Source organism: Melanaphis sacchari, unplaced genomic scaffold (assembly GCF_002803265.2).
Source record: "Melanaphis sacchari strain LSU unplaced genomic scaffold, SCAv2.0 Contig74_pilon_pilon, whole genome shotgun sequence".
Lineage (NCBI taxonomy): Eukaryota > Metazoa > Arthropoda > Insecta > Hemiptera > Aphididae > Melanaphis > Melanaphis sacchari.
The window spans coordinates 1210082-1228872 of NW_020271531.1; the positions used below are offsets into that span (position 1 = coordinate 1210082).

At 25.9% G+C, this 18791-nt stretch overlaps 1 protein-coding gene across 1 annotated transcript in view; it reads right to left on the reverse strand.

The window, feature by feature from the left end:
* The window catches only part of LOC112601038, a 256787-nt gene that overhangs the window by 190903 nt on the left and 47093 nt on the right, over positions 1–18791 (reverse strand). Inside the window, exon 2 of the mRNA XM_025348438.1 lies at positions 8094–8167. The gene's annotated coding sequence lies outside the window, so the exon portion shown is untranslated. The remainder of the gene's footprint in view (positions 1–8093; positions 8168–18791) is intronic.

Here is an 18791-nt window from a genome sequence, read left to right on the forward strand (position 1 = left end):
TACTATGAAGTTAGGTATAAGAACTACAGTATGCGGTGAAATGTCCGTAATTAATCTCCTCCCTGTACGCCGAAACCTCAGTATTGTATGCATAAATTATAATGTTAAAATTATTATTATTATTACTATCAAAACGGTCGAATTTCTGTAAAAATAATTGCGTGCATGCATTGTGTAATATTGTAATATTACGAGGATTTACCTGAAAGAATTTCGAGTCAAAAACTTAAGAGCGAGATTGAGTGCTATTATTTGTAGTGAAATTCTACTGGTTGCCAAAAGAGACATAAACCTCACATGAAATAAAATCTCTGTTATGCACTGAACGACGGTAGCACACTGAGAGCGTATTATTTTCATCGTTTGAGATAAGGTATAAACTCGAAATATTACGTGCGTAAAAGGTTTCCACGAAGAATGTCTATAACTATGCCTATTTCGAAATTTGCAAATTATTTTCCTTAGTAATACTATAATGTGGTGTAGTTTAATTGATACAAGGGTTACCGAAGTATTATGTGCATATCACGAGTCTGGTAAATTGAAGCGTTCATTTATTTGTTCACAATTTTTTTTTCGAACACGTATCTTTTTCTCTTTTTGTGCGTGTTTAAAATTTTCGAAATATAAGAAAATTATGAGTCAAATCTATCGAATAATTTTACTCTTGATACCTAATTAATATGACATGTGACGTTAACATAATGTATTCATTAAACAAAGTATTTTTATTTTTCCAATCTTGCAGATATTTTTTATATAATATTTCTTGAACGTGTTTTTTAAAACTAGAGAATTTATTGGCATACATAAAATTCTGCATTTACTCAGAAAGGAACTAGGTTTTATCTTAAAACATTTTTAAGGATTATAAATGGTAATTTTTTTACTCGTCTAAATAAATTATTTTGATTCAAGCCACCGAATACCTTCGGAGTTATTCATAAAACCTACAACTCGTAATAATACTACCATAATATAAAATGTATTATAAAAATTATAATATTACAGAAACTCTAATGAAATGTACAAAACGAAAACTTTTCTATCTTCAGGCATGAACGTTATTATTTATTAACGTTATACACTTAGAAAAAGTTCAAACTATATTTAAATCACGTAAAAATAATTAACTGACTTTTATACATAATGTTATTTTTAAATAAACCACATTTATAATGCTTCAATTTTATAATTTTAGAATAATATATGATTATAGTATATTTTCTATTTACTCGTTTTGTTTTTTTTTTTTTTTTTAAACATATTCTAGTTGGTCGAGTTTTCACAAATTGTTATGGTATGTTTTTTATCCGTTTTTTAAATGTTATGTAAATAGAATCGATAAAAGGCAAGTTTTTTGTTAAATTGTGAGGGTTAATATAAGTTTATCTAAAAGAAAAAAAACAACAATTTATTATATTGGTCAGAAAATTAAAAAAAACAGCAGCAGAAATTTGTGTGTGTGTATTTAATATTTCGAATACATTTTATTTTTAAGTGAAAATTGAAAAACTTTATTAGCATAATTTAAGCTCTATCTTAAAAATTATGTCATTATTATATTTAATTATTTTAACAATTCATTAAATTAATCAGAATACTCTGATTTTTAAAAAGTTTCGTTTGGCTGAAAATAATTAAATATTAATTTATTCATCTTAAAATTAGTTTTGTGCAATTAATAAGCTTCGTCCGGATAATGAATCAATTAGTCAAAGTGACAATATCTATTAAAACAAAAATGTCCTTAAAAAAATTAAAAATAGTTTAAAAAACTCAACTATTCATGACGTAGTTTCTTTTTTTTAATATCTGATGAGGAAATTTAATTAAAAAATGAATCCAACATAACAGTATAAATTATGTTTTATAATTGTACTTTATTTATGTATAATTATTGATGACTATATCAATAATTATTAAAATGAGAATGAAATTTGATTTTTGCACGTATTATTGTATTTAATATTTATAACAATAAAAGTTTAAAAGTACCACTTGTATTGTTTTTACATTTTAGCATAAATAGTTTAATATTGTGTTTATTTTAGAATTTTTTTCATGCATTTTTTTCAGTTATTTTTCTCCCAACTCGACAATATGATAATATTTTAAATCGGATCTCGGCTATTCAGTTTTTATATTTTTGTTTATTTATTTATTTATTTCAATTTACTTTCAGGGATTTGTTTTACCCACTGCTTACGCTTTGTTTGTACATTATTGATTAATACGAAATGAATAGTTATCGTGAATATTTGGAACGTTCGACTTTCTGCTATAATTTCGTATAATTCATGCTATGTATTGTTAAAATTAATTTTAAATTGTCATATTTAATAGGCCATAAAAAAAAAATTAACGTAGCATGTCACACATTTAAAATTATTACGAGGTATGTGAAAAAAAATACCCAAAATAATAATAAATATTTAAATAAATGAGGTACGGGTATAATATAACATGTTATAAAAACATATTTCAAAATAGTACATGCATTTAAATGATAATAATATTGAAATAAAGTTATTCGCGACCGATTTTTTAACGCAATAATATATCATATAATTTATCTGAATAAAAGTAATAATATGTTAATATAATATTATATGAATTTTTCAAACACAATATCGTATGATTTAAGCTAATAATTTCGATGAGGTTTTCATAGGATTTTCACATTTTAGATGCAGCTAGTGTCGTGTCTATGATATAACAGCCACTGTATAATGTGGCGGTGAATCTAAAACGAAAAATAAGAGGTTAATCGATAAAATTTAAATTCTGTTGTCATCATAATTTCGTCATCACATCACGTTTATATTATATATTCGTATATCTTATTACCTATATTATTATATGATCATTATCATACCCGATCCGAAATAACGCGCTATCTTCTATTATATATTATAATCTAGGCATAAACTGAGTATTACGAGCCGTATACGTATGTTGGCTTAGACATATTATAATTAAGTATATAATACATATTATTATTATTATTATTATTATTATTATTATTATATAAGTGATGAAATATTGTTGTATTGTAGTAATTCAACAGGAACATATACACATTTAGTGGAGTACGAAAAATTAAATTTATTGTCGTGAACAAAATACTAGTTAAGAGTAATCAGCATGACTAAACTATTATTTAATTAAAATACAACCTTCGTAAACGTGAGTTTCGTTTATAAAATTTAACTGGACTGGATAGGATGAAAGTAGAGAAATCGTGGCTCCCTTTTTCCATTTTGCAGAACCATATCAAAACACAAATTCGGAAAATTATTGTGTAAAAGTTGTTAAGTTATCTTTAGATTAATGTATATATATATATATATATATATATATATATATATATATATATATATTATTTTTCTAAGGGTTATTAAATAATTAAATTTTATAAATTGTGATCTTCAAAAACATTTTGTATTGCTCCGCTCAAAATCTAAAAAAGATATGAAATACCTACTAATGTAATCAATTCAATACGTTTTTGTCGATTAAATATTAAATTTATATTTAAATATTGAATATTATTATGCAATGATTTCCAAAAATAACTTGTATACATTTGACAATCTATTCAAAATAATATTGTATCAAGTTTTTCAAAAGAATTAAAATCAATATGATGTCTGTACTAAAATTGTATATATTTAATTAAATATTTGTTTGCATATTTTTCATAATCTTATATGAGCCCTTTGATCGATTAAGACCAAATAGTATATAAGTAGTTATATTATCAACTAAACCAGTAAAAACATTTAGAGGTTGCTTTATTACATATGATCTTACTTGTTATGTCTCATGACACAGACATCACCTCTTATCGTTGTATGACTTTAGATTGACAAGAATATAATTTCAACATCGAGATGTGCATTTACTACATCTAGTTAATAAACTATATTATATGATATTAAAATTTTTAATTTAATATAACTAGCTAGACAAAAAATTATCTAGTAAAATTTAGAATATTATGTTATTTGACTAGGCATGTAAATTGTATTATAAAGCTTACCCTTACTGTCTGTTCTTGGATTCCTACGCCCCCCCACCAAAAAAAAAAAAAAAAAATGATGATGATAGATTAAAGTTCTTAAATTTAAAAATTTTTTAGAAAAATAATGTTTTAAATGTTTTAACAGATTTTCAAAGTTCAGGATTAATTATATGGATAAAATCTGTACAACACGATTTTGAACACGTAAGTACAAGAACTGTTAAGATGTTATTTTTGATTTGTTACATTATCATATTTTTTTTAAGCCCCCCCCCCCCCAAACGATGGGTGATTTTTATTATCATTTTTATTTCATACAACCCTTTTACATATTTTGACATTCAAAACGATAATACTATATCATATTATTTATATATATATATATATATTATATCTATGTATAGTTACGTTTTTATTGAATTGATTTTCATGATTTTTGAGTATATTTTTCCCTTTTTATTTTTATTTTAATTTATTTTTTGTTTATAGCTTCCACTTGATAAAGATATAATATGGTTTGGCACAGGAATTTTTCAACTTAAAAGTGAAAAGACCCATTAGAGTATTATAATATACGTGCACATTGAAGACAAAAGCTTTTGGATATTGCGTTGTTTACCGTTTATGTACGTCATTGAAACAATACATGCACCCACATGACTATAAAATATAATGTAGTAGGTAGGCACATAATATAATATTAAATAATGGCATTACAGGTGGAACGCTCCGGTTGCCATTAGCGCTGTAGTTAAACGAAGCGAAAAGAATCCCGGCCGGATAAAAATAATGATAAAAAAAAATACAAGCGACGAGTGTATGTGATTCGGTATGGTATACATAACTATATATATATATATATATATATATATATATATATATAAGTATGCATATATATTGTATATACGCCATGACGCCGAGTGGTGTGCAAATGTGATTTATAATATCGACTGAATGTATACGTATACGATACATAGATATAGGTATAGATATAATATTCGGGCGTAATACGCATTTTACCTACCTATATTTATACGAAAAATATCATATTATGATTGTTCAAGCACAGACGCCTGTACGCGTTCAGCATAGAATACAATATACATGTACGCCATGAATGCAGAAAACTTAATATTATCAACTATATTATAAACATATATGTAAATAATTTATTGTTGTATATTAATCATTATAATATGTATAAGCAAATAAATAAATATATATATATATACGGCAAAATCCGTCTACTGCGTAAAGATATCACACAAAAAAATACCATACAATGACACCTACGATACGGATTTTATAATATGTTATTCTGATATTATGTATAGACTTATGAATCCAACATAAATATCCAATGAGTCTCGCGCCGTGTCAAGAGTGTAGTTGATGATAACTGGCACCGATCAGATTAATATTTATAGTAATTATATATTACAATAGATATATATTTTTTTTGGTCGTTTAACATAATTTTTACCTCGAAAATGTTATATAATTTGGATAAATCTAGAAGGTTTAACTGCTATTTAAATATGTTATTGCCAAGTATGTATGTATAATAGAGTACTCTGAGTGCTATTCTACAAACTATAAATATTTTTATTATGCACATTAAATTTAATTATTAATTATTTTTTATTTAGCTGTATAACTGAAATACAGCTAATTGAAATTTTTTAGTTAATTGTTTACACCTTATAATATGTATATTTATAATAAATGTTACGGAGCATACGCATTTAAGCTAAACCGGTATCATAAGTACATGACATAATCGAATTTTTCCCCCATTCAAATGGTCTTCATATTTATGATTTATTATATCAGTTTCCGGTTTTCCCGGTTGCTCTAGTTGTTTTTTTTTTTTTTTTTTGCTAAACGCTGAGTTTTTTAGGTTATAAATATTTATAATTAAAAGTATATAATATATTACTTAAATCTTCTGAAAGAAAAATCAATTAATATTATATCAATAGACCCAAAAAATGTAGCAATTAAATAGTCGATACCGACGACGTAATAACTATATTAATAGGTTATTATAGATCTATGGTAACTAGAAAATAGATGTTGTTTCATTCGCAAATTTTTTTTTAATGTTCGAATTTGTTGCTAGTGGATTTTAAATTCGTTTCATGCAAGTACAAATTAAAATCAAAAAAAGTTCATCATAATGTTTTGAGATTGTCGGCATATTTTCAATTATACTTCAATTTTGTTAATACTTTGTGTCTATAGAATTGATTTTAACAAAATTAAGAAAAATTGGAAATAAGGTTAAAAATTGTCATAATTTTACGTCCATTAGACTTAAAATTTAATAACAACTATAATTATTATTTAATATTTTATCAAATCAAGATAAAATTTAAATTTAATTATATATTGTACAAATCATGTTACAGTCTTTCTTCATTAACTTCGTGAATTTAAGGCAATCGTATTGCTTTGATATTTTGTAAAAGTAAAAAATATGCTAACAATAAAGTTTGTTATCAGGTTATCACCAATTGTATAAAATAGTATGTTTTAAAATTCGGTAAGAATGTTTTTTGTGCAGAAAACCAGTTATTTTCTTTAAATTATGGGAAAATAAATCAATAAAATCAATAAAGAAATAAATGATATATAAACTGGTGAGAGAAAATTTTTCAATTAGTTAACTAGAAATTTCAACAATAGTGATTTAATTTATTTGTAATACACATTAATATTAAGTTTGTCTAAATATAAAAATGTATTGGTTTTAAGTCAGAGAATCTTTCAATTTGAAAATAAAAAGTTTTATTGACCAATTAAATAATGAGTTGATAGATGTTTATGATGGCTTTAATATAATAATAATTTAATTTAAAAATGAAAATAATATATGTATAATGATAATTAAATATATTGTCTACAGCATATTGTTTTGTAAAATACAAATATAAAGATATTTTTAACGAAACTTTGTTATTTCTTAATGAACATTTTAAGTTTAGTTATTTTTTTATATGATATTGCAATCAATTATACTATTCATTTACTACAACAACATTCATACCCTATTGATAACTCTTTTTCTAATATTTACTTGTTAAAAAATTAGATTGAATGATATTTCAAAGTTAAAAGTTTTAAAATTAGTGAAATGACGTTGTAACTTTTGATGAAAAATACAATATTGTTGTCATTTCAATCATATCAACGAATGTCCCGGAGCAGTTTTATGGTTTCGATGGTCTCTCAAATAAATTAATGTATAATATCGATCTGTCAAACACGCATGCAATGCGAATCCAAGCACGTTCGTTTATCTATCAATCACGAAATGCCTACCATTGTTGCATCACAGATATATATTATAATTATTGCTATACGCAACAATGTGAGACCGAATTTCACGCAAAACTCTGCTCGATCACAAGCCATTATAATAGTATTAGGGTGTGAGCAGGCGACTTTATGCACGCAAATACGTATAGATCGGAAACCATTACGCTGCTTTATAGTACCCGATTCGAATAAATTGGACGGCGGAGCGATTTAACTCGAATATCATAACATATTATGTTATTAACATATTATACAGTCCTTTGTGTTATAATTAGTTGGTATTATATATATATATATATATATATATATATATATATGTATTAGATTATAACTTATATTCATGTATAATATATATTTTATATATACGTATATATTTATTAATAAAAAAAAAACTGTTACACTAATTTCCTTTGTACCATACTATTCAAAATTCACTCGATTTATTCGATAACCAGTATTTATTTTCACTGCTATACACAAACTATTAAAAAATATTAAACAAAAAATAATACCCATTTTCATTCATTAAATATATTATCTTTGTAGAGGACTACAGTTTATTTTACTGCTGTGGCTTAAATATTAAAACTACTATCTGTTTTCTTCCACTATTATTCAGTGTTTTTTTTTAGGAGGTCATCAGAATCAGGTTTTACATTTTTTCTTCCAAAACACAATGCAATAGTTTTAATAAAAACATAAAAGCCCTATGATAATATAATAGTAATTGGTTTTATGAACTCACAATATTGACTTTTTCAAATATATCCACATTCTTGGCCTACAGTTTAATGGAAAACTATAAGTTGGCGAATCCACCTAAAAAAAATCAAATCAAAATGTTTATCACAAATTAAAATTACTAAAATACTAGGAAAAACACTAAAAGCTTCATTAAAATATAACAATAACTCATATTTTATTTAACTTTCTGGATAGTAATATTATAATGTAATTCAACAATTACAAATATATTAAAAATTATTAATTCTTTCCATAACCAATGTATATATTAAGCAACACTATTGATTATATTTTTTTACAATGAAAAACATTTAAACTAAGACGACAAAATGCCATACTAGACAACTTAACCACAAAACATGAAAATTATTAGTGAGTATATGGTTTTCAAACATTTAACACAAAAATTAAGCAAAATACAATGTATTTTTTCCTCTTAGCTTTGATCTTCAAACATTAATATTCAACTTACTGATCTCTTTAAACACAAAACAGATAGTATAGCTATCTATTAAAATTTTTTTCTGGGGAATATTTCTTTATTTGTATCTACTTAGTAGTACACGTTTATATAATAAATACATTGATGCGTCTACAAATTACTATAGAGTATAGGTTTCGTGGTAATCATAGGTCAGGGAAACCATAAATATTTACTTTCACCCAGCACTTTAATATTTCTAAAGTTAGAAATAAATACGCTTTTTACAAAGCTCTAAAAATTGTTTCATATTTAGACATTTAGTTCAAAGTTCCCTTAAGCATTCTTGAATTTACGAGTACAGTAAAATCAATCACAAATCCAAAATACGCAAGAAACAAAGAAAACGTGGCAAAAAAAAAAATTAAAATTAAGTATTACTTATAAACTAACAAAAAAATATAATACATTTCCGTTAAAAAATACAATTTTCCCATAATATTAAAAATTAGGTTAAAAAATAAATACCCAAGCCAGAATAATACCACTTCTTCTTCATCAACAAAGAATGGGCCCATGTATATGAATATGTGACACATGCAAGGAAAGTGTTACAATCAAAAAAATTGTGATCAAATCTTTAAAATACATCGATGCATCAACATGAAGAATCGTAATTAACTCAACTTTACTCCAATACACACTTAACAAAGCAAAACTGAATTAATATAATTATTTTTCCATAATATAATAAACTTATGTCAAAAACTGTAAATCATTGTAAATAATGTCAATACGTTTTATCTTAAATCTGTAGCATATCCGTAATAAGCTAATAACCATCACTACTAAAACCTTAACAGATAATTAAAAATATATCATATCTATTTTATAAAAAAAGACTACATGACATGTAAGTCTTATACGTCATAAATGTATATAAAAACATTAAGCATATTGTTAGGTGGCTCGATAACAGTATAATATATTATAATATACCACGGGACTATATCTTCAGTGACTGACAAATGCCAACAACGTATTATAGTTGTTTTCTTTGTGATATTATTTTATCGTGGTTATTAATATTGAAAACGATTAAACGTTCACTGAGAACATTCGAGAGGCTCTGCTGTGCAACGACGAGGAAAATAGATCATTCCCTGGAGATGTCAACGATACGGTCTTAGATCTGATAATAATCTGCCATGTTATCGGTAGAATTCGAGATTATAAATTAAGCTGGTAATCGATTTCGCTTCCGTTGGCCGTACTGCATCATTAATATATACACGCGTAATCAGGAAATTTGATTCTCTCAAACTATTAAACGTTCCGTGTTGTTTGCAACGAACAAACATAGACCTAGGCTGTTAAAAAAAAAAAAAAAACTTCAAATACAATGAAATATTGTCGAAATAAATGGACTTTAGAAATGGGTTTCGCTCGAGATCCAGATTATCGTTTATTAAATATGAATACAATATACATGTATATAATATATATAAATATATATATATATGTATACATAAATATAATGCAATTTATATTTTATATTGAATGAGGATAAATCCCTACAGGACAACAAAGCATTTACTAGTTTAGTTCGTTTATAATATTATAATTATACAAATACAGATCGAAAAAAAAACGAACTATTATGTCACTGCAATGTATATATATATATATTTATATAGTGTTCGTTTAAACCTCACTCGCGTTAAAATAAATCGAAAAGCTATTAGAAAATGGGTGTGAGTTGAAATCGATAAAGCGCGCGTTTGAGTATATAATTTTATGATATTAGACGCGCGTGCAATGGCCGTATTATACGATTGCGAAGTGGTAAACGAGATAAAAAACTAAATTAACATTGGTGCATCACAGAAATAAAAAAAAATTGTAGGTATACGAGTATACGACTACGTGGTATTTTGCCCGCATAAATACAATTGAAGCAGAATAATATCCGTAGAAATAGCTTTGACTATGCTACACACCAACGACACGTTTTTTTTTTTTTTTTTATAAGCTGCGTGTTCCCTATAGTTTGTTTGCAAAACTTTTAGACCGTAATGTTGATCTGCATAATGATTAAAAATCGGTTATTTAGTGGTTTTAGTATCAAATTGAGTTTTGTACGTCTGTACAATATTAATTTGTTTAAAATGTCAGAGAAAAATTTCGTTTTACGCATATTATTTAATAATTTATAATATTATGTTACACCACATTATTGTTTATTAGTCGATCGACGCATTTATACTATTTAAATGACTAAAACCAAATCGTTTGAATAATTTAACTACATAGATTTGATCTCACAAAAACTATTATGTCTCATCATTGCAATGTGTTTTATGTAATAATATTATACATGCATTATCATTGGCAATAAATATTCATCTCGCCACACCAAACAACTAAAATGCATTAAAATTTCTATAAAGAAATATAAAATAATAATTTATTAACTATTTACATTTTTTAACCCATATTTTTTTATTTGCTGTGATATTAATGACTATAATACTGCTGAAGATGTATATTTAATAATAAAAAATAAAAAAAATTGCCGTTTCGTAAATTCATATTTTATATTTTACTAAGTAACGTTGTTTATAAAGTGTAGAAACTTGCAATATTAACGCAATAGCTGTAAGTTTTGCTTCACATCACTTGCTTGTACGCCATAATACTAACAGAGTGCACATTTTAGTATTATACCTAAATAATATAGCAGGTCGATGCTCGACATTTTCAATCGTAATAATCACATATTCATACTACAATATATCAACTTGCTGTGTTACGAAATATTGTTAAATAATATAATTATACCTAAATTATTGGTATTGAATTTATAATTGTTATTCAGGTTATACATTTATTTATTATATTATAGTCGATTATATTTATTTCTATTCTGTTATTGTTTTTCATAAGTTCAATATAATTATTATATCGTACAATTATAATTTTTTGTTTATTGACTAGTATTTAAGTTGAAAAAATTATGCATATTATTGCTACTTTTTTAAATGTATTTATTCGTTTATTATTAAATAAATATAACGTTGTAGCAACGAATATATGCACTATGTTATTTAATTTTGACCCAAAGCACATACATTATTCCTGTGTGTGCATAATGATATGTATAGTGTTATTATATTTACTGAGCATCAAAAACAGTGCACGCGCCTGGAGGTTTAATAACGTTTTTCGTTGAAACGGGATGCATTCTTCGGAAGCAAACTTCGCGTTAGTACCCGTTTCTCTCTGCTCTGCACAACGCAATGAACATTGGAAGACACGTCAATTGTTTCAACGGTTCCACACTACCCTTGTTGAAAACACAAAGTGCTGATACTCAAGCACGGTGCCGCCGGGCATAACTAATAACTACTATTGACGTCTAAATATAAGGTATATTTAGTAATATGTACTTAAACCCGCACAAGCGAATAAATTTAGTGAACCACTTTTGCCGCGGTTCGATATATGATAATATTCCGTTTTACTTAACGTGTATATAAAATGAACATATATGTATAGTTGTTAATAATTTATTATATGACGTTATATATGTAGTTTTAACTTAAACGTTAGGTAGGTATCCATTTCCCATTTATTTTTATGAGAAAAAAAAATAATATATTTTGTAAAGATGGCAGGCAATTATTATTATACTCGTACACCATAGATTACGTAGTAAGATTGCAATCGATTTAACCTTTCTGTAGATTTCCAGGTTAAATTTTGATACTTTGTTTTACTTACTTGTATATTATAGACGCTGCTGCTATTACAACTACTAAAATAATAATAATAATAATAATATTTATTACAGAAGTTATTCCGTTTAACATAAATTGTTTTAAATTAATTAAAATTAAGTGAATACGTATAAAGTTAAACTCGAATAACAAATCAGAGTTATTAAACAAGTAATTATGAGATATTTAGGTGGGTTATATTAAATAAGTATATTTTATACAAGAACTCAAAATATTATGCTATTTGCCATGTTTATAGTGACTTTTATTTTGGTAAAATTTTTATATTGCTTTATTATAAAAATATATTTTCGAGGTAATCTAGTAAATAATAATAACTAATCGAAAAAATAAAATATGAATATTATTACATTTGAAAATATAGTGTAATAATAAATCAATTTTTGTGAAGAATAATTCTATAATATATCTATCGTAACAATGATTGATACGCATAATATTGTATAGTATGTCAGTATTATTAATATATATGATATAGCATAATATATTATAATATGCAATAATATTCATCTGTTGAGTTAAAAAGTCACTCAGTTTTTTTCCCTAAGTTAGCGTTTTTAGACATTCTACGTGATGTCGTTGCAGTAGATAAATATAGGTACAGTATATTACATTTATATGCAATGTAACAAATAGACGAATGCAACGCTAGTCCATTTTTTCAATAGGGACTTTTCGAGAGTAAAAATTACAATTATGTACCTACTTGCAAAAGGTTACTATATTGCATATAATATCTTATACGTGTTTCATTGGTTATAATTATTTACATAGTTAAACACATATCTGTAATAAATACTATTTTGTTGTTATTTTACAATATTTCATGGTTATGGTACCGACTTAAGTTATTCCAAACTAACAAGCACTTCGCAAAGTAGCCCTTAAAGTCTTCTCTTAGCCAAATTGCTAAAAATCAACTTTATCCCGACTTATTATTATTTTTAAATAAAAGATATGTATCACATTTTCATAATACAGTTGTTAGGTGATAATAACTATAAAAAGTTTTGTCTATGTCTGATACTATGTATTAATGATCTATTAATACTAAATAAGGGAAAATAAGCGAATTTTTATATAATAATAATATTTTGTTTTACTGAGTATCGTTGATTGAATATTAAAATGAAATATTAATATATTTTATTTGATTTTACCGATGTCCTATTGTCGATACATGAAGCAAGCAATAAAACGATACTACTTCAGCACATGAATCATACACATATTTATGGCTCATAAATGCAGTAGGAGGAAGGATTATTATTATATATTTTATCGAGTAACCAAAAACAGTTATATTTTTATGGCTAGACTTTGTGATAAAATAGAACGAGTGCAAGACGGTACATGCGTCTGGGGTACCTATATTAAAAGAAATTGTGGAGGTAAACCATGAAAAGACTTTAAGAGAATGAATGAAAGGTTGAACGGGCCACGGGTAAACTTAAAAATGATTTAGAAAAAAAGTGATATAAGCCTAGTGGAGCAGTGACTACAAAATAATTGGTTGTAGTGGTGGCAAAACGTGATAGTTCTAGGAATGACGTATGATGGCGTAATGTTATCAATAATATTCCTTATTATTCTAATTCTAAGTCAAGTTCTTCTTATACTATGCACCTTTCGTCGAAAACAATGTATTTTAACCTTTGGTAGGTACTGCTTAATATTAGAATTAAGTAGGTATCTATAGTATGTTACATTAAGTGTGTATACTATACATAATCATACGAGAGTACGTGTTGAATCCGTGTTATGCAAATTACTTATATGGTGGCAGTAGTTAAGGCAACAAGTGGGGAGCTCATCCGGAGAAAGAGGACAACACGGTAAAAGGAAATAGGGTTGATTCGCATGAGACGTTGGTAAAATAATAACACGATAGACGCTTTCCGATCGCGTGTGTATATTATTATAAAATTATATAGAAGCAACTACGTTACTTAACACACATAATATATAAACAGACGCACATATTTTATTTGCATTGTATATACGCCCCACAAATTTCTAAACGTATAATAATATACAACATAGTTAATAGGATAGGTCCCGTGGGAGAAGAAGCTGTTTTCAAAATGTGTAGTATCATTCGACCATTTACGTTTACTCACACTATCTTAAAGACCCTTCTACAGTTATTCAACTCACAATCAAGTTCTGTAATGCAAATATATATGATAAACTCGTTCATATATTTATATATAGATCAATATGTAAATTTATTGCATTCATCTATATGAGATTCTATAATTGTTTTTATTATTATATCATGTCATAAACTATCATCGTACAAAATAAACACAAACACCTACTTCAGGTCGTTCGTTAATTAAATCACGATAAATAACAGTGTCAGTGACATAAAAATAACATTCACACAAAAGAGGGTCTCATTAGTGGGGAAAAAGTCTTAATTATGTTTAAAAATTGACATTAAGGTAATAAAATATAATCTATTTTTTCTTGAGACACACTCACGGATGATCCTTTATTCCGGAAACGCTATAAGAGATGAACTACGATATTATTATTTACAATTAGATAATAAATACCATGATGTTATTACCATACTATAATATTAGTGAAAATCGTATAAAGCTAAGTTATTATGAGTATATTATTGTCATTATTGGATACATGCGATGTTATCCGTGTCTACAGATCACATTTTGCTAACTGCGATAAACTAGATTCAACAATGTTTAGCTATTTTTTTTTATTTAATGATAATACGTCTTTAATTTAAAATTTAATTTGTTGCAATTTTAAAATTTCTCGCTTAAAACGATAATAAAATAACTTATTTCAAGTTCAGATTTGGAATAATAATTGAAATATAATTATTGGTTACATGGTATAAGCAATAATGTGTACCTACATATTATATAGTATTTGATATATATTGTATATACACGATAATATATTATATTAGCTGGACATTTTTTTTTTCATTATCGAAGTAGAGATTAACTATATTGTATATAATTTATGTTGAAAAAATAAAACAAATCACGGTCAATAAACCATATGATTCTATATCCCACATTTTTAAAATGAAAATAATAATTGAAATATAATTGGAAAATAGAAATAAATAAATTATTAAAAAGTAATAGCTTAATACAAACAAAGCCCTACTACAGAAAAATAGTATGATAAATTTATGAATGCGTAGATATTAATGGAGAATTAACTTTGGCTGAAATTTAAACTAAAAATTTGTTTTTAAACACTAAATACAAAACATGAAACTATTAAACGGACAATAATTTATCGTCACATTTCTGATAGCGCATGCGATATCACAAATTAAAATGTGATCAGTGTAAGTATACTCGTACTCAGAGATAGTTTAATTTTACAACTCGCGAATTTTATTTAATTAACTAGACTTAGTTATTGCTGTAGAGGTTGAGAAAATACCAAAGTTAAATACACTTATATTACTATTATAACGTACAGATCTAAACGCAATAGTGGGAAGTAATTTACTTGACAAATGGCGCAAGATAATGATTATTTTATTTGCAAGAAAATAAATTAAGCGGCTCAACTTAACTACAAAACAAATTATTATTTATAAACCCATAAAACGAGTTGGTTAGTTGCATCTCACACAAACGAAACTTAAACGGCGATCATATTATATTATGTATACGTATTTATATGCCCAATTTTATTACTATAATACGTATTATGCAATGGTATAATAATATATGTATACATTTTATTAATATTTACTCAAATTAGATCGGATTGTATTATATTTATCTTTTTATTAGGTTTATGTATATTATAATATTTTCACGACTCAGTCATATGCAATCCATTCACAGTCATTAAGATTTAAGACGTATATCATGACTACATGAACGCCACAAGTCCTACGTGAGCTGGGCTTAGAAGACCAGAATCCTGTTTGATAACAAAAACTACTGACTATACTCGTAAAAGACATCGAATTCGAGCTACAGAAACTGTAGCTGCAACTTAAACCGAAAAATCGTTTACTGTGGTATCTGGTGTCATGGCACTCGAATAATCGTTGAATGAGGAGGATAATAATTGGAAGATCTAAATGATCAGCGATGTCTTTTATACAATTTAATTTCTGCGTGTACATAATATTATGATATCGTTTTTAATCACATTATCTCAATGCAAATGTGGTTTTTAAACGCTGTACATATTGCGGTTGTAAGATTTTGTGATTAAAAATTTTAAAAAAATCAATGTTTTTATACATTCATAATTGGATGTACAATTGAAATACGTGAAATCACTTAAAATATTTTAATGAAATTTTACTTTTTTTTATTTTTTTTTTTTTTATGGTGGAAATTTTTTTAAATTGTTTCCATGTATGTTCTATATCTGAAATTTTTAATTTTTATATTTGTTTAAATTTAATCTAAACATTTTTGTTTTACAAATACTGAATATATACTACTAAAATTTTCTTTTTAAAATAGATTCATTATCACGCAGTTTTGACACATATAAATTTGAATTTCTAAATTATTAAGTATTATATATTTTATTTCAAGCAATTTTATGACACGTCTATTTAAAGTTCAATAAAATAAGAGAAGTGAAACAAAAAATGCTTTGAATTATTTTGCTCATGTATTAATATTAAATTCAAAAAAATTATTATTTATTACTAAAACTACTAGATTATTATAATTTATCAAGCGTGATTTTAATCACACTAAGAAAAATATAAATACTGCTTTTAACATATCATATTATAGTTTGTACAATGTTATATTGATCATTTTGATTATTTATATATAAAAAAAAAAAATGATTTAAGTTTTTAATCGGCAAACATATTTGGTTACATTTTTTTACTTCTGCTGAAGCTATATAATATATTAATATAACTTATTATTTAAGTATTGTAAGAATGCTAGAATAATTTTAAAGACTGAAATAAAATTTTAGTGTTACTGAATTTAGAAAGAATAGTTAATAACTAACGTTTGAGTATCAATTACATCATAAATCGTCAACAATTCTACGGAAAGAACGATATGTCCGATAATTATTACACATCTTTCTCAAATCAATAATAATTGTCAGGCCCGGACTGAAAGAATACCGGTCTATTATCCTCAGTAAGTAGGCGGCCCATAGATCCATAGATACAATATTAAAAAAACCTTCTTTCTTTTTTTGTTGCTCATTAATTATTTAAAAAAAACTCAAGTATTTTATTACAAAATTGAGGCATGCGGCCCATTGTGGTGTAGAACAGTAGAACAGTGACCCAGTCTGGGTCTGATAATTGTATGCATCATATTATATTATTGCATCTTTTACCGTGATAGATGTTGACGCAAAATCACTACAGAGACGGACATCGGCAACCAATTGGACCGGTGCAAGATCGGGAAAATAAATAATAATGTAGTTCAACCGCGGATTTACAATCTTGAACATCGTATTCATAGAAAATGCATAACTAACGTCCCCAGACATAATAAGTAAAAGATAAAAAGATTTTGGTTATAAATTATTAATATATACTTATCGAAATACGCGATATTGGAAGCGAACAAAATATTATTGTAATATTATTATTGTTCTCTAATGATCTTGGTTGAAGCTGCAGTATAGTAGGGATATTGTAATTATTGTTCTCGGGGTTATTATATAATTGAATATGGTGATATACAGTAAAATCGGTATGCACGACGGGGTATCAATTTTTTTTTTTTTTTGAATAACAATAAAGTATCTTCCGTGCTACTCGTCTTTGTGATCAGTTTCTCTAGTTTCTTTTTTATTCTTATTCTACTCATGCCCCAAGAGAATATTATTTATGATTATTTTATACAATTTAACTGTAATTATTGTTTATTCCTTATTGTCTCCGACCTCATTTCACGGGTTTCGTTTGATCGGTTTGTATATTGTATTTTCAGGATTCTTGAATTATTTTACTCGATCTAACTTGATTTTTTTTTTTGCTGTTCACAAACGAGTGTAACACAACAGTATATAATAAAGGGTGTCCATTATGTAGTTTATTTATTTTCATTGCAAACAAAATATTTTGAAGAAAAAAAAGTAACCGTTTTAAATCTCTTGCAGCTGCTATACGATTACGTGGTTATGGTTTTATTATTCGAATAAGCACTATAAAAACCACTAAAGTCGAATTCTATATTTGTACTAAACTTTAAGTCGAATACATTCACACGGTCACCCCATTATGGAAATTTTGGTTCCCGGCTATAGCTAATCGTTCGTGCATAACAAATAACATTTGTGTGGGAATTTATCTTCAAATATTAAAATGTATATATTACGTGATTTACACAAATAAAATATATTTTTAATTATAATTTATAAATTTCCTAATCAATACATTGGTTTAATTAATTGGAAAATAAACAGTGTATAATTTATAATACTGTGATGTTATTATAACGATATTATTAACTTGTATTTATTTTAATAT